Source organism: Stegostoma tigrinum, chromosome 13, assembly GCF_030684315.1.
Source record: "Stegostoma tigrinum isolate sSteTig4 chromosome 13, sSteTig4.hap1, whole genome shotgun sequence".
Taxonomy (NCBI): Eukaryota; Metazoa; Chordata; class Chondrichthyes; order Orectolobiformes; family Stegostomatidae; genus Stegostoma; species Stegostoma tigrinum.
Window position 1 is genome coordinate 41,284,918 of NC_081366.1, and position 22,992 is coordinate 41,307,909.

General features: G+C 39.2%; 1 long non-coding RNA gene and 1 pseudogene across 2 annotated transcripts in view; one reads left to right on the forward strand and one right to left on the reverse strand.

The window, feature by feature from the left end:
- The window catches only part of LOC125458556 (uncharacterized), an 81,817-nt gene that overhangs the window by 25,117 nt on the left and 33,708 nt on the right, over positions 1 to 22,992 (reverse strand). For both annotated transcript variants that reach the window (XR_009446615.1, XR_007248846.2), the window contains 2 exons: positions 9,153 to 9,234; positions 6,343 to 6,399 (listed from right to left, as the gene is read on the reverse strand). This is a non-coding gene — a long non-coding RNA (uncharacterized LOC125458556). The remainder of the gene's footprint in view (positions 1 to 6,342; positions 6,400 to 9,152; positions 9,235 to 22,992) is intronic.
- On the forward strand, positions 1,460 to 1,875 carry LOC125458444 (large ribosomal subunit protein eL33-like; annotated as a pseudogene).

The window sequence follows — 22,992 nt, forward strand, 5'->3', positions numbered from 1 at the left end:
GTTGCTTAAGGCCAGAGTCTGTGAATCATTGAATCCCTATAGTGTGGATACAGGCCATTCGGCCCAACAAGCCCACACCACCCCTCCGAAGAGCATCCCACCCAGACCCACTCCTCCACCCCTACATTTCCCATGTCAAACCCACCTAACCTAAACATCCCTGGACATGATGGACAATTTAGTGTGGCCAAACCACCTAGCCTGCACATCTTTGGACTGTGGGAGGAAACCAGAGGACGCGAAGGAAACCCATGCAGACACGGAGAGAATGTGCAAACTCCACACAGTCACCCACGGGTGGAATTGAACCCAGGCCTCTGACGCTGTGAGGCAGCAGTGCTAACCACTGAGCCACTGTGCTGCCCATTATGATATAAAGGCATGTGGCATTGTGAGCCTGATTTGGTGTTACATAGTGACTTGAATGAAGTAGAGTCAGATAGCCACAAGGAATTCTGCAATGACAGGCATGTTTTAAATGTGGAGCATGAATCCAGTGTGGGGGTGGGTAAATAGTGTAATGGTGACCTGTTGGGAGGCAGAAGCTAAAGCAACAAGGGCCACCTTTCATACGACTTCTGTGGACTTGACTGACATAGAGCCCAAAGTTGGTGGATCTGCACAGAGACTGCATCTCTTGGAAGATTCAAGTGCTGATAAGAAGAGAGGATCCTGTTGAGCAAATGCTGGATATTACCCCAATCCTCAGCATTTGCTTAGACTGGTGTATCAAGAACACAATGACACCACAAATATGGATCCATACCTTCTCGCAAAAATTGTCTAACTAAACATGCTAATCACTCAATTGCTTAACAAATAGAGTGTGTTGTGTGCAATTGTCAGGATGCAGCCTTCCAGAAAGGATGTGAGTAATGGAACCTCTGTCAGCAGATGGTGATGACGAGAGACGGTGCCAATTAGAGCAATGAAACAGAACATCTCTGGAAGAAAGGGTGGCTTTGGGAGAAGAAAGTCTCTTCTGTAGAAGGATAGCCAGTCAGCTGTGTTTGCTATGTATATTACCTCTAGGTGGTATTAAGCAGAAATAAAATTAACATCAAGTGACAGAAGAGGCCTCTCAATTCTGGAGTAGCACTCTCCCTCTCTTCCTCCCTCATTACAGGCATCCTCCCCTCCAGACACTCAGCCCTAAACCCCTTGCCTGTACTCCACTCCACTCTGTCCCCAATTCTTCATCATGTACGCTGATAGGGATGTCACTGCACATATGCAGACACTTCCTACGCCAATACTGTTATGGCTAGATGATGTCACTGCTGTGTCTACACATGCACAATAACATATTATGTTATTGATAATCATTCCATCCTTGGTCCAGATGTAAACCATAGGTGTAATTCAATTTTACGTTTCATCTTAATTTCACTTTATGTCTGTCATAATCTGAAGCCAGTGGAATGAAGAATCCCTCTGAATGTGAGGAATTGTGCTCATAATGCACAGAAGACTGTGGTGCAAAGTCATGTTTACAGGCTATAAATGAGGCCTTTGAAATCAGAAACAGCAGACTCTGCCCTACTGAAAATTAAGGGTGTTTATTGCCACAATGAAACAGAATTTTACCTGGGTAAGAAATGTGTTTATGCCTACAAAGCAAAGAACAACACTGTGACTCCTAGTGGTAAACCAAATAAGGCTTGTGTAATTTGCGGTAAAGTGATCCATGTTCATGGAAACAGTGGCAGAGTACGTGAAAAGTTCTGCAGTAACCTTCCTGCTAAAGCTATTGGGCATTGGATTCATATGATACTGCCCCTGTCAAGAATCCAAGCCACAGCTGTTCACCAATTAACAAAAAATAGTAAAACAATTTTTAAAAAATCCCTGTTTCATGATCTTTGGGCCATCTGAGTTTGAAATTCCATGTTAAAGAAAACAGGGGCATACTCATTTGAGTTGAGTCATTTGAGTTGCTTAGCCCTTTTGAAAATGCTAGGAAGTTCAGTGGTCTGAAAGGTTTTAGTTGAATTGAGACTGATAGCAGTTTGGTTAATTCTGGTCTCAGTACTTTATTTGGGAAAAAAACCCTTATAAAATTACTATCAAACTCCAGTGATGTCAAGTAGCATGATATAAAGCTATTGCAGGCTATGCTACACATAAAAAAAAAGTTGGGCATAAATTTAATGCAAATGCATTACATTTTTTGCATGGAGGTTAATCGTACAGTAATATTATAATTGAACACTGAATAAAAATCCATGCTGTTTTTCTCTATGCTCCACAGTCCTATGTAATTTAATAAATGCAAAGCAATTCATAAGTTTGGAAAAGAACACATAGTGCCTTCTAGTCTGCATGTGATATGTTTCTATTAAAAACACAAGAATGTAATGGGGTGTAGTGCAACTTTGATTGATTGAGAGGAGGGTTTGGCTGCAGCTTGTGCAATACATCCTCTCCATTACACTGCCCTAGTTTCTTCAAAAAGTGAGTCATTCACAGTGCAAATCACCTGACTCTGTCATGCGACTTGTCCAGATCAAATGCAACCTATTATTACCTGCAGTAAAACGAGAATCATACGATCATCTTTCCAAAAGATTCAGTGACAGTTTCTGATTCCACATCAGGGTGAGGCTATTTCAACATTTGCTATACCTCCAGTACTTCACACGTTACTTCAGGTTTGAACTTAATTGTTTCAGAAGAATATTAGTGATTTGCAGAAAAGGTATTGAAATTTGAAAATGAGATTTAGAAGCTTCCATTTGTGGTAATGACATTAATATGTACAAAGGGTAAGTTATTTTGTAATTCTCAAATATAGTTGACTTGAGCAAGTCCAATGTGCGATGTAAATGCAAAATTTTATAATGGATTTACATTGCAGCTGCTGGTCTCTGAATGGTTCTGGTCAGGCAGTACCCTGGTTACATTACATGGATCCTCCATGGCTCAATTGCCATATCTTTGCTCAGTAGAGAGCTCCAAGAATGTTCGAATGTACACCACCCTCCAGCTGTTTTAAAGAAAGATTTATGTCTTCTTTCTCGCAACCTCAGGACATTCTAAAGCAGTTTGCAGCCAATGTAATACATTTTAAGTGCAATTACTGTTGCAAAGTAGGAATTTAACCACCAGTCTGGTGCACAGCAAGGTCTCATAGACAACAATAAAAAAAATTATAAATAATCTGCTTTGCGTTGCTGTTGTTGGTGAGGACACTGGAAGGGATCACTGCACTTTGTGGTAAACATGTCTCACTTGGCAGTAGCATTTCCAACAAAGCAGCACTTCCTCAATTTTTGTATCTTGCACCCAAAGCCTTAGCACTCAGAATGCTACCAAACAAGAACTGTGGTATTATTCATTGTAGCTTGGCTCTACAAGAAAGGAGGGTGAGTGTTTGAAAGGGAATAATGACATGGGTTTGAATAATTAGGGGAACAGAGCAATATTTTTAACAGGCACAGATGTAACTGCAGGATGTTATTTTGGCACACTCTGGGTCACTGATCTCCCAGAACAGCATTTTAAGGTTGAGCATTTTCAGGTTGTCACTTAGAGTTCAAGGTCCATATCAGTGCTAATGACATAGGTAGAAAGACAGATCAGCGTCTGTAAGTAGCATTTATAGAGTGAAGAAAGATATTAGAAAAGTAGGAACTTAAGGATAGTAATCTATCAAGTGCCTTGCATCAGGGAATAAAGAAGTAGGAGAATAGTGGAGACAGAAGGTGAAGAGATAATGCAGGAGTGTTTTTAATTTCTTAGGCCTTGGGATTGGTGGAGATGAGGTTTTCTGACTGTTGGGTGCTCTGAGCACCTATCTATGGTGCTGTTGAGTCCCAAACATCTTCCCTCACTGCTTGACAAAATAACTATATAAACACAACTAACAATGATTTCCAGTAACTTAGGTTTCAATTTGTAACAACTCCTGCCATAGTTCTTGGCTTGCAGCAATATAATTTTGCCATTTTGTTACACTATCCAAAGTAAAGAAAAATAAATGATGTGATCTCTACACAATGAGGTGCGTAGAGGATGAAGTGGAACCGTTGGTGAGCATTGATCCATTGGAGTTAGAGTAGTGAAAAGATTTCAAAATGTGGGTTTGGGAGAATGGAAAGAATCAGAGGAAAGTGAATGGGAAGAAGGATCTGGAGGATATTGGCATATAAGAGCTGATGAAGCTTGAAAACTTTGCCACCTGAATGGAAGAAAATATGTTTTTGTTAACTTGTTAGGTGATGTAAAGGATGAAATGAAATTGTGGTCCAGGACAGGAAGGCGGCATTAGGTCTGCTTGCATTTATTGGTCAGTGCATTGAGCATATAAATTAGGAGATCATGTTGCAGCTGTACAGGACATTGATTAGATCACATTTGGAATATTGACTTCAATTCTACCTTCTTGCTATTGGAAAGATGTTGTTAAACTTGAAAGGGATCAGAAAAGATTTACAAGCATGTTGCCAGGGTTGGAGGATTTGAACTATAAGTGAAGGATAGATAGGCTAGGGATATTTTCTCTGGAGTGTTGGAGGATGAGGGGTGACCTTACAGAAATTTGTGAAGTCATGAGGGCATGGACACGATGAATAGTCAAGGCTTTTCCCCATAGTTTTAAAGCTTAAAGAAAGATTTAAAAGGGTCGTAAGGGGAAACATTTTCATGCCAGATGGTGGCGTGTGTATGGAACGAACAGCCAGAGGAAGTGGTGGAGGCTAGTAAAATTACAACATTTAAAAAGCATCTGGATGGATACATGAATAGGAAGGGTTTAGATGGATATGGGCCAAATGCTAGCAAATAGGGCTAAATTAATTTAGGAATCTGGTTTGCATGGATGAGTTGGACTGAAGGGCCTGTTTCTGTGTAGTACACTCTATAACTCTATCACAGCATTGAGACAGAATGAGTCAATGCTGCAAACAGAGTCATCATATATACATGGAGTAACATGTGACATTGTGCAAGAATATTAGGGTGTATCAAGAGCAGTGGTTTGACGAATATAAAATATCACTGCAGACATCAACAGCCATGAGCAAACCTGAAACATACGAGGTAGGATTTCAGTTGAAGCTTGAGATACTTGATGAGAAATAGTGACTGTGAAAGAACATTTTGGGGGATACTAGTTTGCATGTGAGAAGGGAAAAAGGAAACAATGAAGGTAATAAAGACAAATGGAAGTCCTGGTACCAAGAAGAACAGAACCTCTTCAAGAAGGATATTCCCAGATGAGAAATGGCAGCAAAATATATAGATACATGTTGTATCACCTAGTGAAATATCTAGCAGAAATAAAGAGCAGGTAGTGGAGTTGGCAGCAATAAAATAAAGGGGTTTCTAAATCTGGAAATATATCTGCTGCAGAGCTCATGGGATTATGGATTACAGGAACTCCAACCAGAGCTCAATGTTTTAATCAACAGCAACGGTCCAAGCTGTCATTTGTTCTGAAGAGGTTCCTACACGCCTTCACTCGACACTACTATCTCTGAATCCACTACTATCAACATTATGGTGGTTACCATTGATCAGAAAGTGAGCTGGGCTAGCTATGTGAATATTGTGGCTATAAAAGCTGATCAGAGTCAAGGAATCCTGTAGTGAGTAACTCATCTCCTGACTGAAAACTTTGTAACCTTCAAGGTATATGTGAGTGAGTGTGATGCTTGAGTGTAGCTCGATTAATGCTCAAGAAGCTTGATGGTATTTGTGCTAAAACAGCCCACTTGGTGGGCACGGCATCCACAAATGTTTATTTTCTCAATCACTGATACTGAGTAGCTGCAATGTGCACCCATCTCCAAGATATACTGCTGAAATTCACCAAGGCTCCTGAGACAACACCTTCCAAACCCAGAACCAATACCATCTGTAAGGACAATGGCAGCAGATACATGGGAATATCAGCACATGCAAGTTGGAAAGGTATTGGCATTTGTTCGGTGTCACTGGGTCAGAACCCTGAAACTCTTCCCCTAACAGCTGAACTCCTGCAGGCCATTTGGTGTCGGTATAAGAGGTCAGTGCCACCACCTTCTCAAAGGCAACTACGGATGGGCAATAAATACTGGTCCACCCAGTGATGCCCACATCCCATGAGTGAATTTTAAAAAATCAACCGTTATGGTTTTGAATTTTTTTGCTCTAAATGTCAGCAGATCATTTCATACTGCTTCTGCCTCACTCCTGACAGCACAAATAATAACTTAAAGGATCTTGTACAATTAATCAAGCAAAACATAGTGCACTATATAATAAGATACTGAATAACGTGTTACAATTCAACCTCATTTTGATACAGTCATACCATCCTCTCTTGACTGAATAAATAGCAAGGGCATTGAGGGCACTCACCAATTGTTCTGGTTGATAACAAAGCATCTTTCGACTGAATACCTTTCTGTGACTTTGCTGAAAAATTGCACCAGGAAAGTTAGTAAAGTCAGAATCAGATTGTTATTGTCAAAAGGTATGAAGACATTTTAAAAAAAAACTCTGATACTGGAAATCAGAAATAAAAAAAAACTGCTAAGACTCTCAGCAGGCGTGGCAGCATTTGTAGCAAAGTAAAGCAGAAATTATGAAGAAGTGCAACTTTGGCAAGGGTGCAACCATACAAAGAGATCTAAGCTTTCTAATTAGCATAAAATAATTGCAAAAACTGCCTTTTGTAAGTCAGAAACTTAGTAATAATATCGCAAAAACAATAAATTGTAAATTTTATTATAAATTCTGCGCATACTAATTGAAGAAAATTGTTTACTTCTTTGGCTGAGAGAATGAAGAACGTTGTTAATATTTGCAACTGGAAAACTAACAAAAGGATTTCAATCTTGTAAATATCCATTCAATTAGGGTATAGATTTTATTAGCAATTAATTTTAATTTTTGTTAATTTCAACTGTTTAATTTTAATTTTTAATTGCCAGACCTGCTGAGCTTTTCAAGCAACTTTGTTTTTGTTCCTGATTTACAGTATCCACAGATCTTTCATTTTAATTTGAATTTTAATTTGCTTAGTCCTATTTCTTGTTTTGTCAATGATATAAGTTGAGCTACTCATCAGAAGGAACGAATTAAAACAAGATCTAAAACTTAAGATAAAGAAAATGTACTAATGAAGTAATATGCTGAGATGTTCACCCTAAGGGCATGTGTACAAAATGAGGTAAGTATTAAAGCTGAAAATCAGAACACAGTAATGTTTCTATGCAGTAATTTATTTAAAATATATCTTATTTCCATTAGCTTTAATTCAATAATACACTTGATTAACTTCTTTCACACAATTATAATAATTAACAATCATCTTTCCACAAATATGAAACACAAGCATTTAAAGTCACTCAAAATTTTATCCACAAAAACATAATTTGAGAAAAAAAAGACACAATTTACTTTGATTTTATTTATTTTATTTGCTTGTGTCTAATTTAATTATTCATACAAATAACATACCATATCCTCAGCAGCATTCTCAAAATCAACTGCATCAAAATTTACACCTATATATATTCCTTCGGAAGAAATTTTGCAGTTTGGCACGTTCTCACGTGTTTGTTCCTTGTCCATCTAAATGTAAGAGGTCACAGGTTTGGAAGGTGCTATTAAAAAAGACTTGGTAACTTGCTGTAGCTCATTTGTAGATGGTACAAATCTCTGCTAATGTGCACTGTTGACAGAGGAAGTGAATATTTATGGTGGTGGTTGTAAACTGCTTTGATGGTATGGTAGGAGCTGTACTCTTTCAGGTAAGTGGAAAGTATTCTCTCATATTCCTGATTTGTGCTATGTGGCTAGACAACATGTTTTGGGGAGTTAGGAAGTGAGTTACTTGCTGCAACAATCTCAGCCTTGGACCTGCTCTTGCAGCCATAACATTTAAATAGCTGGTCAAGTTAACCTTACGGACATTGGTAATGCCCAGGACGTAGATATTGGGGAATTCAGCAATGGCATTGGTATTGAATATCAAGGGAAGATGATTGGATAGTCTCTTGTTGGAGATGATCATTTTCCGGCAGTTGCGTGCCACAATTGTCACTGGTCACATATCAGCCTAAGCCTGAATGTTATCCAGTTCTAGCTTTATGTGGGCATGGACTGCTTTAGTATCTGAGGAATTAAAAATGGTATGGAATTCTGTGAAAGTATTAACTAAAGTACCACTACTGACATTATAATGGTGCAAAGGTTATTGATAGCGCAGTTGGAGATGAGCGGACCAATGGTCCAACCTTGTGGTTTTTCTAGGGGTTCTTGATGCCATAATTGTTCAAATACCTTGGTGTTAAGAGCAATTACTCTTACCTCATCTTTATAATTCGACATTTTTGTCCATGCATGGTCTACTTTTGTAATGAGGTCTGGATAACTGGCTTAGGCAGAAATCAAACTGAGCATTGGTCAGGAAACTGTTGCTGCATACCGTTCTTTGTGCTGTAAATTGATCAGGTGTTAATTGGTTCCACTGGATTTATTTTGCCTTTTGTGGGCACGAGATACCTTGGTAATTTTCAACATTGTTGGGTAAATGCATGAGTAAATGCACGTGTTATCGTTGTGCTAGAACACCTTGACAATAGGCACAGTTAATTTGGGAACTCAACTCTTCAGTAGGACAACTAGCATGTTAGCAGGATCCATTAATTTTGCTGTTTCCATTCAGGGGTGAATATTAGTGAGGAAAACAGAACTCATTTTCTCTTCTGTGCAGGACTGCCATGAGATATTTTATATCCAAATGAATGGGCAGATGAGTTTAACAACTCACCCAACCGATGAAATCTCCAAAGGTCAGGCTACCTTGGTACTAAATAGTCAATTTAGATTGTGTATTATTTCTCTGGAGAACGACTTAAATTTCTAACCTAGAGATCAGAGTGACACCACTGAGTCAAGACTGACACTTAATACCTATTTAAGTTGCAAGGGGCATTTTCTGCTTATTTGACTGCAGTACCTAATTATTTTCCATCAGTGCTTAACAACAGTATTTGAGTTACACTGTCCCACATTTATTTCCACATTGTTAAGTGTATTGGTGTTATTACCAGAAAAGGAGGGATGGAATGGCTTCTGATCTTTTCCTTCTCATTTGAATTTAATAGATGCATTTAAATTTCAAAGGAAACAAATTTGCCAATTGCACACTTGTACTTAACTGTTTACATTGTAGTTATGAAGATTTGACCAGAGTTTCTTCAATTTTTAAGTGAGGGGTCAAGTTTTCATTCTGAAGCCAACCTGGAAAAAAAACATTAAATGGTTAATACAGACCTCAAACATGCAAAAGAAAATCCACACACACAACTGCAGATTAAAAGTAGACATCAGCATACTTGGCCAAATGTTAAGTCAAGAAGAAAATAAACAGTTCACAGTTTATGGCTGGCAGTCTGATCTGGCTGCAGAACTCACAGGCTTTTCTTTCTCATTTTCTTTTTAATATTCATTGATTGGATATTGGTGTTACTAGCTGGACCAGTATTTACTGACTATTCCTAATTGCCTCTCAATCTGAGTGGCTTGTTAGGGACATTTCAGGGAGCTATTATGAGTCAACCAAATTGCTGTAGGTCTGGAATCATGTAGTGTAGATCAAAAATATCTGGTAGATTACTTTCTCTAAACTACATTAATAAACCAGATTTTGTGTTTATGATGATCAACATAGGTTAGCTTTTAACTTCAATTTTTATTGAATTCAAAGTTCACTATCTGCAACAGTGTTATTCAAACCTATATTACTACCATGACACTGCCTTTCTCCCTTAGTGATGATGTTCTAATATGTACTGGACTGTCCCTTTTTCTTCAGGAAAATTGTTGTCGAAAATGAAATCCTTTACCTGTGGAACTTTATCTGCTTGCAGGGATGTAGACACAGTTCAAACAGGGCTCAAAGCTGAGCTGTTAAAATTGGGGAGAGACAGAGGGAGTGGGGGGGGAGGGGTTGGGGAGAGAGAGAGAGATCACAGCAGCTTGTATCACTGTTCAAATTCAAATCCAATCATATTATCAGTTGTATCATATGACCTCTCTCCGTGTTAGCTGTATAATTCCAAAAAAAAGAGTGGATTGGGTATGTCTGCCTGACCTCTCAGCCATTGTCATAAAGCTCAAGTGATGAATTATTAATGTAGAGGCAATTAACTCAAGATTGCTCATTATTCAATCTTGATAAAAGCTATCAAACCATTTGTGGCTATTGTTATTCACACAGGGTCCTGGAGACAATATGTCTGATGCTGTAATCAGTTTTGGTCATCTAGATGTTGGTGGAGTGCAATTTCAACTGAAAAGTTCAGTATGTGAAAACAATTAATGAGATAACAAATTAATATAAGAAACACACAATTCTGTGGAGCAATAGGACCCAGTCATTTAAACATCCAGACATAAATATGTATTATTGGGCTCACACTTTCTACTTTTAATTCATACAAAGCACATTTTTTACTGCTTGTACCTTTATTTTTGTTTCAATCACAAAGGGAATTTTTTAAATGAAACTTCTACAGCATGTGTTACACTATTTTTCATTTTTCAGTGATTTCTTATTTATGTCTACTGAGACCGAAAAGGAATATTGGCATTACTGTACAATTTAAAAGGATGATAGTTTGAATGATCACAAACAAACGATACCCGCACATGCTGACAATTACCTCATCATATTTAATTCTGTCCTAACAAACAACACCTGTGTATGGCACCAATTACCTCATTGCACTTTTAATCTGTCTAAAAATAACGCTCTTTGAGATAAATTTTGATCTGAGATTATTAGACTCATCATTCAATGACAAGAGAACATCGAGGGATAAGAAGCTCAAGGATCAATGGAAATTTGTCCTTGGGTTTCACCAGCATACTTGGTGTGGCACTGATCACGTTTCCACAAAACGCTTATCGAATGTAGAAATGGAATGTCAAATTTCTGCCATGGTGTAATGTATTGGCCTGTGAAAGTGAATTGGAAAATTATGCATGGTTCAATTTCTGCATACAACAGTACTGCCCCTGTAATGTGGGAGGTTATACTACCATCAGATCACTAAACAAGGAATTTATTAACAATTATCACATAACCTGTATAAAAAACAAAGATTATAACATATAAAGCATTGTTCATGCTTTTAGTAATTGTAAGCAAAATTAAAATGAATCTGAATGACTGTAAATATTTAACTGGACATGACCACTTGTTCAAGAGCAGTCTGTTTCATCACTTATTAAGGTACCTTCACCATGGAAAATCTTTGCATTTATTTATAATTACTTAATTGAGAATAAAACAAATAAATGTATTAAAAAGAATACAAGGCAATGCAATGAGATAGAGTCCAACTTCAAATATAAAAGCTTTGAGACAGGTTCAAAAAGATAAAGATTTACTTTGAGAATTCACAAAGGAACTGCAGCACAATGGCAAAAATACTAAAATTATGTTGGATTGAATAATGCTTCCCTGTCCCTGATGTTCTTTTTATATTCTGGAGCTACTAGGTTGAAAATGAAAAGTCATGTCCTATCTCACCATAGAGCTGCACATGATTCAGAAGCACTGTATGTCATTGGGCAATTATTACAAAAGCACAATCATTCCAAGGCAGCCAAAAACCAGGCTCTGTCAAAGGATGACAAGCTTCCTTCTGTACACTTTTCAAGTTGCCTATTGGATGCTTTTGACATTTCTCAATGTGTTAATTCTGAGAAATCTTTTCAGAAAACTGACAGGTTTTGATGTGAAGGGATGGCAATCTCATCAACTTGTAATGGAAAAGAATTATGATAAGTAATGAATGAAAAATGGTATAAATGGGAGAAAACAACATAGAAAATAAAACTATGACCAGAACTTTTCCATTTGATACTTCAGATTTATAAATTTGCAGGAAGCAAATTTCTTGGTGTCATATACACCATGGAAGAGGGTGAATTATCTCATTTTATTATTTAAGCAAGTGAGGTATGGGCACATTACATGGTGAGAGAAACAGAAATAATCACCACTTCTGGGAGCTTTCAAGGCTCTTATGCCATATTTACACAAACAACCACTGTTTCAGTTGCACTCGAAATGTCATGCACTTACACTTCCTAGAAGCTATTCATACACAGGAGTATGCCATTTATGGGGAATAAGTCCAGGCAATGCACTTTGTTTCATTTAAACAAGTGTGAGGGACAATTGATCCCTAATACATTCTCTATGGCAATACTTCAAATAGTTAGAACTGACTTACCAACGAATCAGCACTTTTTTTTCATGCAGGATAGATTGTTACTTCATTTGAAATTGACACTGTCCTGATGAGTCCAAGGTAAAATGTTTGTCTGCTATTTCAACAGTATTCAAATTCTGCACTACCAAAGGCCAATGTTTGATATACCAATATCTTCCATTGATGTTGAGTACTTCCAGCATTTTCTGTTTCAGAGTTAACTGCACAATTAGCAAAGAACTGTACAAAATGTTAGATCTGTGAAATTTCCATTCAATAACCAGACGTTCATGCTGCAATTACTATGGGCTGAAGTGCCCTTTGAGTCAAATTTTTGGAAGCTACAGTGTTTTCTCACCATGTTCCATGACGTACCTCACTGCTTTACTGGCCCACTAATCTGATTCAATTCCTATTTTACCTCACGTTATTCCTAGAACAACTTGCCACTGCAGGAATTGATGGCATCCCTGATGATGGCACCACTTTAAAAAGTCCATTGTGCACCTGGACAAGCACCGTCAGTCTAGAGCTGCCCTGCATGATTCCTGATATTTGCCCTGGACATGGCAGACAAAAGAATTTAGACACCCTGTTTTGTAGGCAAAGACCTGGAAGTGCCGCTGGTTGGGACAGTGAAAATGCAGGGAATCCTCTTCCTTTAGGACCAGCAACTGCAGACCCTGCCAATGTGGTCCAATGTTGACATCCAGTACAATGCAGTCTAAGCCAGTTGGACAAATGCATAGCAATGTAGGAAGAATGTCAATGACCTTCTCCAGTCTGCCAGTGTAAATGCTACACTTTTCCCTGCAATATTTCACACTCACTCTGTCTCTACTCCTGAACAAACCGTCCACCAAGGCCCATGGTCTACCACACTCATTAATGCCTGCAACACCTTCAGCTGCTGTCATCCACTGTAGATCCCAACACTATTAAGTCTGCATGCCCTCTGTGCTGCCTACTCACGCTGTCCAAGCACCTCCCCATCGGTCACGGTGTGCCACCCACTTTCATCTCCTGTAATACCTGTCTCTCTCACTCACTCCAGGAGGGGATTAAAGCCCACGATAGGGTGGAAAGACTCAAGACACATAATAGGCTACCTGATATTTGGCTCATCACATTTTTCGTGGAGAGAATCCCAACCTTGATTGGCTGTGTTGAAGCCCTGAACGAGGATCAGAGGTTGCCCTCTTGTCTTGATTTGACTGAGGACTGCTGACAACAAAGATAAGCTTCCAGAATTTATGCCTGCAACAAACAACATGGAAATATAGCAGTACTGTCAGCCTGTTATCTCTAGCTGAGGGGATAATGTGCACAAGGTAAAGTAGGAATGCTGTGAAAATCCAGGTTGACTCAGACTGTGTGAGCATCAGGACAGGAAGCAAACATGCCAGAAACGCAAAAACAGAAATTTCTAGAAAAGCACAGCAGGTCTGGCTGTATCTGTGAAATCAGAATTAATGTTTTGGGTCTGGTGACCCTTCCTCAGAACGGTAAAAGAGGCAGCTTGGTCCAGTCCATGAGCTGCTGCATATCTCAGGATTCAAAGTGTCCAGCCTCCAGTTCCTTTGGAGTAAGCAAAGAGCTGAAGTCACCAGGTAGACTTACAGATTTTCATGTCAAGAGTTTTCAATATGTAGCTTGTTCAACACATTTAGAAGGATAGAAATCTGACTATTTAATATATGAATTGTGCTAAAAGACGGTTAACAAGTCGTAATTCCCGTTAGTTGGCAACTCGCAGCTGCCTAGAGAGAAATGTGGTTTACCACTCAGCAAACGCATAAAAGGTGCAAAGACTTGCTCCTGATGACGAGATAAGCCTTGCACATCTCATCTGATGCTGATATAAATCTCACCACAGCCCATGCCATTTAGGCCTCTATAAGATTCTGCCAACAGTCTTTTTTTGAAATGTGCGCATTAATCAATTTAATAAAGTTTATGTCTTAATATGCACAGTTAAGCAATCCGACTAACCACCATAAAAAAAGACATTTCCTCCTTACTAAACCACAACAATGTATAATTACCCAACTTTATCTGTGGGGGATTCTCAACATTAAGAACAGGAAAATTGAGAAATTATCCAATGTCGAAGGCAGATGAATTAACTCTTGAGTTACCTATTTGTAAGGAATAAATTGCTAAAAGTGTTCTTGCACTTAATTCTTTGACGTTTTGCTTGATGATTTTTAATGTATTGATTTGAAATTGAGCCTTACATTTTGATTTTAGAATCATAGGATCCCTACAGTGTGGAAACAGGCCATTTGGCCCAACAGACTCAAGACACATAATAGGCTACCTGACATTTGGCTCGTCACATTTTTTGTGGAGAGAATCCCAACCTTGATTGGCTGTGTTGAAGCCCTGAACGAGGATCAGAGGTTGCCCTCTTGTCTTGATTTGACCGAAGACTGCTGACAACAAAGATAAGCTTCCAGAATTTATGCCTGCAACAAACAACATGGAAATATAGCAGTACTGTCAGCCTGTTATCTCTAGCTGAGGGGATAATGTGCACAAGGTAAAGTAGGAATGCTGTGAAAATCCAGGTTGACTCAGACTGTGTGAGCATCAGGACAGGAAGCAAACATGCCAGAAACGCAAAAACAGAAATTTCTAGAAAAGCACAGCAGGTCTGGCTGAAATCAGAATTAATGTTTTGGGTCTGGTGACCCTTCCTCAGAATGGTAAAATCATAGGATCCCTACAGTGTGGAAACAGGCCATTTGGCCCAACAGACTCAAGACACATAAACAGGCCGTTTGGTCCACATAGCCCTTCTGAAGAACATCCTATCCCCCTACCCTATCCCTAAAACCCTGCATTCCCCATGTCTAATCTACCTAAGTTACACATCCCTGGACACTATGGGCAATTTAGCATGGCCAATCCACCTAACTGGCACGTGATTTTATTTTACAAAGAATTGCTTCATATGCTATTTCCTGCATTCAATGCTCACTCCTTTTTGGAATTAGCTTATTGTCAGAATCATTTAATGCAGCCATAAAACATTCCTCATCTTGTTTCTACTATGTTGCAGTTCCATTCTAGGGATGTTACATTGCACTAAAATTGTGCAACACATACTTACAACCCTATTTAATATTCCACATTCCAGCACTAATCACTTTTCAAAAGTAGTTTTTGCTGAAAAACACTTTGATGGCCTGAGGCAATGTCGGCACTGTATGAGTACAAGCATTTCTTACTTAAATGCCAAAACAGCAGTAATAGTGTACTTAATCTATCTATCATGTATCAGAGGTTGTCATTTTCCCTGTGACAATTTTACCAAAGCAATGGAAATAGCTTTAGATTGGCTACTTAGTAAATCCAGGCAACGTTTGATTGGCAATAATTAGGGATTATATTCATCCCTTAATTATGCAGTAATTAAAAATCTGCAACCTTGACGATTGTTTGTGGCTATCACTCTACGCAGAGTTCCAATTCAGCCAAACTAAATTGGTAAAATTTAGCAACAGCTTCTGGAAATGGGTTCAACAGATTCCAAAGCCTGGTTAGAACCTTGCAGCACAGCAAGTTATTCAGCTCATTATGTGTATGCTAATTTAGATGAGAGAATTTAATTTCAGTTTAATCCCACAAACTTTTTGTGCATAACCTTGCAAATTAGTCTTTTTTTCTCTACAAATTAGTTCTCTTTGACTGAGTGTCTAATTACTTTTTGGAATTTCCAGTAGAATTTGATTTCATTACACCCTCAGGTAATGTGTTATAAATTATAACAAGCTTCTTCGTGGGAATGACTCCCTTCATTTCCTCTCTAGCATCTTGCCAACTATTTTAAATCCATGAATTTTATTCCGAACACACTTGCCAGAGGAAATGTCTTCTCCTTACTTCCTCTAACAAGATCTCTCATAATTCTGAAGATTTCTATAAGATTGCCCTTATCCTTATCTGCTCTAAGCAGAATGATACCAACTTCTCTAACTTCTCTGTGTATGTACATCTCAGTTCATTAAAGACCTCTCTATCACCACTCCAAAAGTTTTTATATTTCCTGAAATATGCCATAAAGAGTTGTACAAATTATGCAATTGAGGCATAATCAGAAATTTATAAAGGCGTAACCTGACTTAATTTTGGCATTTAATGTCCCGTATTAAAATATTTCCGCCAACTAAATGGCATCCATCATGCATCTGCTCATTCTCGCAGTCTGCCTCAAAAGTAAAAGCTACTTTCATCTCTTGTAATACCGAGCATTCTCTCATTCCAGGAGGAAAAGAGTCCACACTAGGGCAGAAAGACTGAAAATGGGTGGTTTTCAGCTCATTACCATTTACAAGGGGAGAATCCTGACTCTGACCAGCCAAGGCTGCCCTTGATGTCCTGTCCAAGAAACCCCTGAAAGAAGGCTATTACATTGACTTGTCTGAGATCTGATGACAACAATAACAACTTCTTGGCTTTGTGTCTGCACTAAATGACATGGCAAGACAAAAGTAAACAAAAGCCTGGTAACTCTGGCTGAAGGTGCAAAAGACCAAAAAGCAAAGCAAGTCAAGAAATGGATGCTGTGAGCAATCAGGTCGGTGAATGAGTAAGAGACAGTAGGGACTGCAGATGCTGGAGAATCTGAATAACAAGGTGTAGAGCTGGATGAACACAGCAGGCCAAGCAGCATCAGAGGACCACAAAGGCTGATGTTTTGGGCCTAGACCCTTTTTCAAAAATTCTTCATTTCTGTAGAAGGGTCTAGGCCCGAAACGTCAGCCTTTGTGCTCCTCTGATGCTGCTTGGCCTGCTGTGTTCATCCAGCTCTACACCTTGTTATCTCAGGTGAATGAGTAAGCTCTATGATATCAAATAAAGAATCGAAGCCTGATCCGGTCCATGGTTGTGTATATGTCTCTGAACGCAAAATGTCCTTGCTGCAACATCACAATCATGTTATTGGCACAGTCCTAGATGTTGCATTGAAATGCAGAAGTATCCTATAAATGGACTGGAAGTGTGCCATGATGGTTCTTAGAGGCTGGGACATGTTGGATGCCATTATCCATAGATGTAGATGCGTGTGTGGCTGGTGTCCATGAGTATAGGTTGAGACGTTTCTGCCTGGTTTCAAACATTTGATTATTTGGAGCAAGTAGCGAGTTGAGCGCTCTCTCTAGTTTCCTTGCTGAGATTTCCAGCCACCCAGGTTTTTTGGTAATTTTTGGTAAGATTAGTGAGAGGAGTTTGATGTTAACAAGACATTTAACAAATGTTAATCTCCATCAATTGGAATCCTGCCTACCAAGAATCTCTTTGCGCCTTTGTGGCAAGTATAAAAGATGGAGTACGATGTTCTTGATGTCAAGTCCTATCATGCCCTCCAAAGCAGTTCTGCACATTCCCAAACACCTTGTACTTTCCCTTTCACCACCCTTGTCTCCAACTCTACAAATGCCTTTGTTTCCACCATCAATCTTGATTCACCCATTCCTTTTGGTAGTGAGTACCCCCACTGTCGTTACAGGCCGCTCTTGTACCCTCCTGAAAGAATGATGGAAGGGCCCCGGAGTCTGTATTCACTGCAAATCTCTGACCAACTTCACTGAACAGCCCCTAGACATGACTGACCAGATGGCTAACCACTGTTGTTGCAGCTGATGTTACATGATACTTTGACTGATTGTGCAGGCTGTACAGAGTGGACTACCGTACACCCGTCAAATGGTGCTGGCACAGATCACCAGACCATGGGCATCCCAAGTTGATGACTGACCGTGGTGAAGTCCCTGGTCTATGTACAGGCCTAGACTGCTGCCCCTGACTGGCAGTAGCAACCAACTCCCACCCCCATCCGTCCTCCACTGTTCGCTGCCACCCTTGACTGGATTAGCTGCCATCCATTTTCTGATATGACCATTTGATTGAAAAATGTGCAGTATGCTACTCAGGCAGCTGGCAAATATTTTAGGTGCTCAATTGATATCTTCCTGTTCTGTCAAGATGTTCCTCAACCCCAGAAAGATTCCTAATGCAAAGCAACCTGCCCTGTGTCTACACAAAAGAACACCTCGGTACGACAATTCTGATCTCCTTTAGCTTGGTTGAGCTGCAATGCAATAAAAGGCATGTCATGTTATTGGAATGGAAAGACATGGATGCATGACAGGTTGGTGTCAAGTGAAAAAGCCCAAAGAGAGCAAGTGAGCAGCCCTGAGATTCATTCAGTCTGGCCCATTCTGAGATCTGGGTGCCTGTCCCTGCTGCAGCTTTTTGATTCTATGATTCCTAAGTATATCGGTGATGGTCATGATGGATTGGCACAGGCCAGATACCAATGCCTGGGATGCCCATATGGAGTTTCTTGATGTCTGGCTTGTTTGATGGGTTTAGGAAGATTGGAAGCTGATCATGGATGAGGTGAGGTGAGCCGTCAACAATATGTTTAACTAATTATAATTTCACTTAATTGACAGCTAACTAAATTTAAAAAAAATTGCTTAGGGTACTGAGGACTCAATACAGCAGGGGGATGGTAGAAGGATGTTTCTATGATCTAAAGTCTGTTTCTAGTGCGGTTTTATAGGGCTTAGTGTGGTTTCCAATAATGATTTGGAAGGGAGGTAATCAAAAAGTATGAGGTTGATATGAACATTGGTTGGCTGGTTATTAGAGATGAGTTTAGACAAAAGCTGCTGGAGGACATCAATAGGCTAGTCAGGCGGCCAGAGCAGTGGCAAATTGAATACAAACTTTTGAAAAGTGTGAGGTAATGCACTTAGGAAGGGTTAACAAGGAAAAAGATTACACTATGAATGACAGGACCTTGGAAAGTACTGAAAATCTTGAGAAATTTTTTGCGTACGTATCCTAAGATATCTAAAGACAGTAAGCCAGATAGACAAGGTCGTCAAGGTGGCATATGAGATACTTCCCTTTATTAACCTAGGCAAAGAATACAAGAGCAAGGAGGTTATGCTGGAACTCTGTAAAATGCTAATTAGGCCATAACTAGCATGCTGCATGCAGTTTTGGTCACCAAATTCTGGGAAGCAAACAATTGTAATAAAGATGGTGTGAAGAAAATTTGCCAGGATGTTGCCTGAGCTGGAGGGTCTGAGATGACGAAAGATTGGATACACTGCCATTGTTTATCTTGCAGCAGTGAAGGTTGAGAGGACACCTAACAGGCATGTACAAGATTACAATGGGCATATGTAGGCTGCATAAGGTGTCACTTCTGCCATTAGTAGAGATAACCAGGGGGCACAGAATTAAGATGTGAGATACATGGTTAGGAAGAGAGACTTTGAGGAGAAATCTTTTTTACTCAAGTGGGTGGTGGGAATCTGGAATTCATTGTCTGAAAGAATAGTTGAATCCGGAAACTCTTGTAACGTTTAAGCAGTATTTAGATGTTCCTTCATGTTGCCATTGCCTCCAGAGTTGTGGGTCTGAAGCAGATAACGGGATTAATGTAGTCAGATCTTTATTGAGCAGTGCAGACACAATGGACAAAATGCTGTCCCTTAGTACTCTAAATGTCTGTGCGAAAAGAGGTGGAAATAATATCCTTATGGCAAGGTAAATTAATACCATTTGTATGAGAATTTTGAGTCTACATTTGTCATTGACATTGGGGGTAAGGCTGAGGTGAACATTCATATTATCAAGGCTTGTGAAAACTAGTATGCTGCCAATGAAAAGGTATTTTGAGACCCCAATAATCCAAGCTGACATTATGCTGAGTCCAAGAGAATCTGAGCAGGAAATAGTTGTTTTTATAATTTCAAGGCAGTCACAGAATGGGAGCAAATGCAGTTTTTGTTCATCTCCCCACCTTGTTAGGCATTAATGTTGACCTTAGGTAGTAAATGGGGAGAAGGCCACAGAGTTCTGGATTTTGCTCCCCATCTACCATAACCATAGAAATCTAACTGGCAACATAAACAACAAAGATTTGGATTTGTCACATCTAAGCAGTTGTGCCTGTGAATCCTTGGTACTGTGATCTGACCTACGCACATTCATCACTCCTGTTGCTTCACTATTGATCACTATTTTCACGCTTATAGCCAAGCTGACATTATGCGTCTGAATTTTCATCATAAAATATTTTGGCTCTCCCCTGCTGCTCCTTCCTTGAAACATTTGTTAAGGTACAACTTTTACTGCCTGACCTTTCAAAAGCCCATTCCTTAGCCTAATGTCCATTTTATTGTTCTTCCTAATTTCACATTCAAAGCTCTACATGCATGTTCTCATCAAATACTCTGAGCATGAAGTTGGGATATGTACTGTGGCTATAGAAGGTTTTGTTAGCATGTTTGTTCTGAGGAAGTGTCACTGAACCCTAAACACTAATTCTGATTTCTCTCCACAGATGCTGCCAGACCTGCGAAGTTTTAGCAGCAATTTCTGTTATTGTTTCTGATTTACATGATTTGCAGTTCTTTCGGGTTTTAGTTCACTTGTGTGTTCTTTTTTAAGAACATTCAGTGTTGTATAACTTCCCTGCCTTAATATAGGAGTTTCTTAACAATGTCAATTGTAATGAACTACAAAATATATTATCAGACTGAATTTTGGCTCTGGTGCTCAGACTGGTGTATGCCAAACTATGCACAATGTTTGCTTTTACAACTGTACCAGAGTATGGACTGACAATTGATGTAGGAACTATACTTTCTCTCAGATCTCAGCCTAACTGGACCTGAGGTGCTGTTTCACTGGTGAGTTTTGCTTGTCCATTTTGATGTATTGTAGGGCTTTGTTCTTCTGGCAGCTCATTCTTAATGCTTGCAGAATGGATGAGAATGCCTGCTTCACCTAGTAATAAAAATATTCATGATTTTCTCAGGATAATTTCCTCTGAACTTTTCAATGTGATTTCTTAACAGCCTGACGTGGCACCCAAACTGAAGCAACCTCAAAACAGCAACCTTGTTTCTTTCTACAGGAGCCTCACATTATTTGTTGTAGTGTTTGAGTGCTGAATTGGAAGGTAACACATTTATTCATAGCCACATGTGACACGCTGATGCATCAATACAAAAGTCTCATTTAATTGTGATTTAAAATTTTCAAAATAATAGAACTACTACTTGGATATCTCCATAACTTACCTTGATGTTTTAATTTCCTTGATATACATCTTAAAATGTTCAGCCAACTATAACAAGAGAAATGAATGTGGATAGTTTTGCTTGAGTTATATATTAGACCATGCAGAGGAATAATTTGTAACAATGGGCTGTATTTTACGAGGAATGGCAATCTCACTCGGATTGTCCCTGCACTCCCTATCGTACATAACAAAACAGCTCTGCATTTCTGACGGGAGGTTCTGATCGTGGTTCCTTCAGAAATGCAGAGCCAGATTTCCATTCTGACAAGTCCTTTGTAGCATAGAAATTTAAAGGTCACAACGGCCATTTTGACAGTTGTTGTGAAATAGTATGTCTACACGGTGAGTGTGCGATTAGGGTCCCATTAAATACAGGGACCAAAACGGCACACAGCACTTTAGGTGTAGCCTCGCTAACATGATTGTACAGTTGTAACAAGACTCACCTATTTTTAAACTACAACTCCCTAGTAATAAAGGCTAAAATTCTATTTGCCTTCTTAATTATTTGCTACGTCAAATGCTAAACTATTGTGTTTCATGCCCAAACTACCTGGATCCCTCTGTACTATTTTTTTTGGGAGTCCCTCTAAATAATAGTCTGCCTTTTAATTCTTCCTACCAAAGCACATAACCTCACATTTTGTGCATTTAATTCCATCTGTCAAGTCCTTGCCCACTCACTCAACCTATGTATAATCCCCTGCAGATTCCTTATGTCCTCATCATAATTTGCCCTCCCAACTATTTTTGTATCATCATCAAATTTGGAAATATCATTCCTAGTCCATCTTCCAAACCATTAAAATAGACAGTAAATAATTGAGGCCCCAGGACTGATCCTTGTGGCACTCCACTTGTTCCAGCTTTCCAGCCTGGAAAAAGACATATTAATCCTAACCGCCTCCTTTTTGTGTATTAATTAATCCTCAAACTAGGCTAATACATTAACACCAGAATCTTGAGATCCTATCTTGTGTAATAATATTTTATTATTAGTTTAATTCTGTGACTGGCATAACGCTTTAAACATGTACTGAGTTTGCATTGTAGCTACACTAGTTTTGTGCATCATTTTTAGATATGTCTGATGCTCATTCTGACATACTCTTCTACTTTCGTCATTGAGCCAGTGTTGGTCACTTGGATTGGTGGCAGTGGTAGGGTGCGGGATAGCCTAGACCATGAGGTTATAGACTGTGACTGAATAAAACTCTGCTGCTGTTGACAGCTCACAGTGCCTCATGAATGCCTGGCTTGGAAGTACTTGTTCAGCTTTGAACCTATTCTACATTACACAAAAATGACAGAAAAGGACTGAGAGATAGTTGCTTCTACCAATGTGATCATGGGCAGATACCTGTACAATAAACAAACTTATGAGATAACAAAGTGTGAAGCTGGATGAACACAGCAGGCCAAGCAACATCTCAGGAGCACAAAAGCTGACGTTTCGGGCCTAGACCCTTCATCAGACCTCTCTGATGAAGGGTCTAGGCCTGAAACGTCAGCTTTTGTGCTCCTGAGATGCTGCTTGGCCTGCTGTGTTCATCCAGCTTCACACTTTGTTATCTTGGATTCTCCAGCATCTGCAGTTGCCATTATCACTGAAAACAAATTTATGAGATTTGGTTTTCCTCAGTGTTAGTTCTCTCAGCA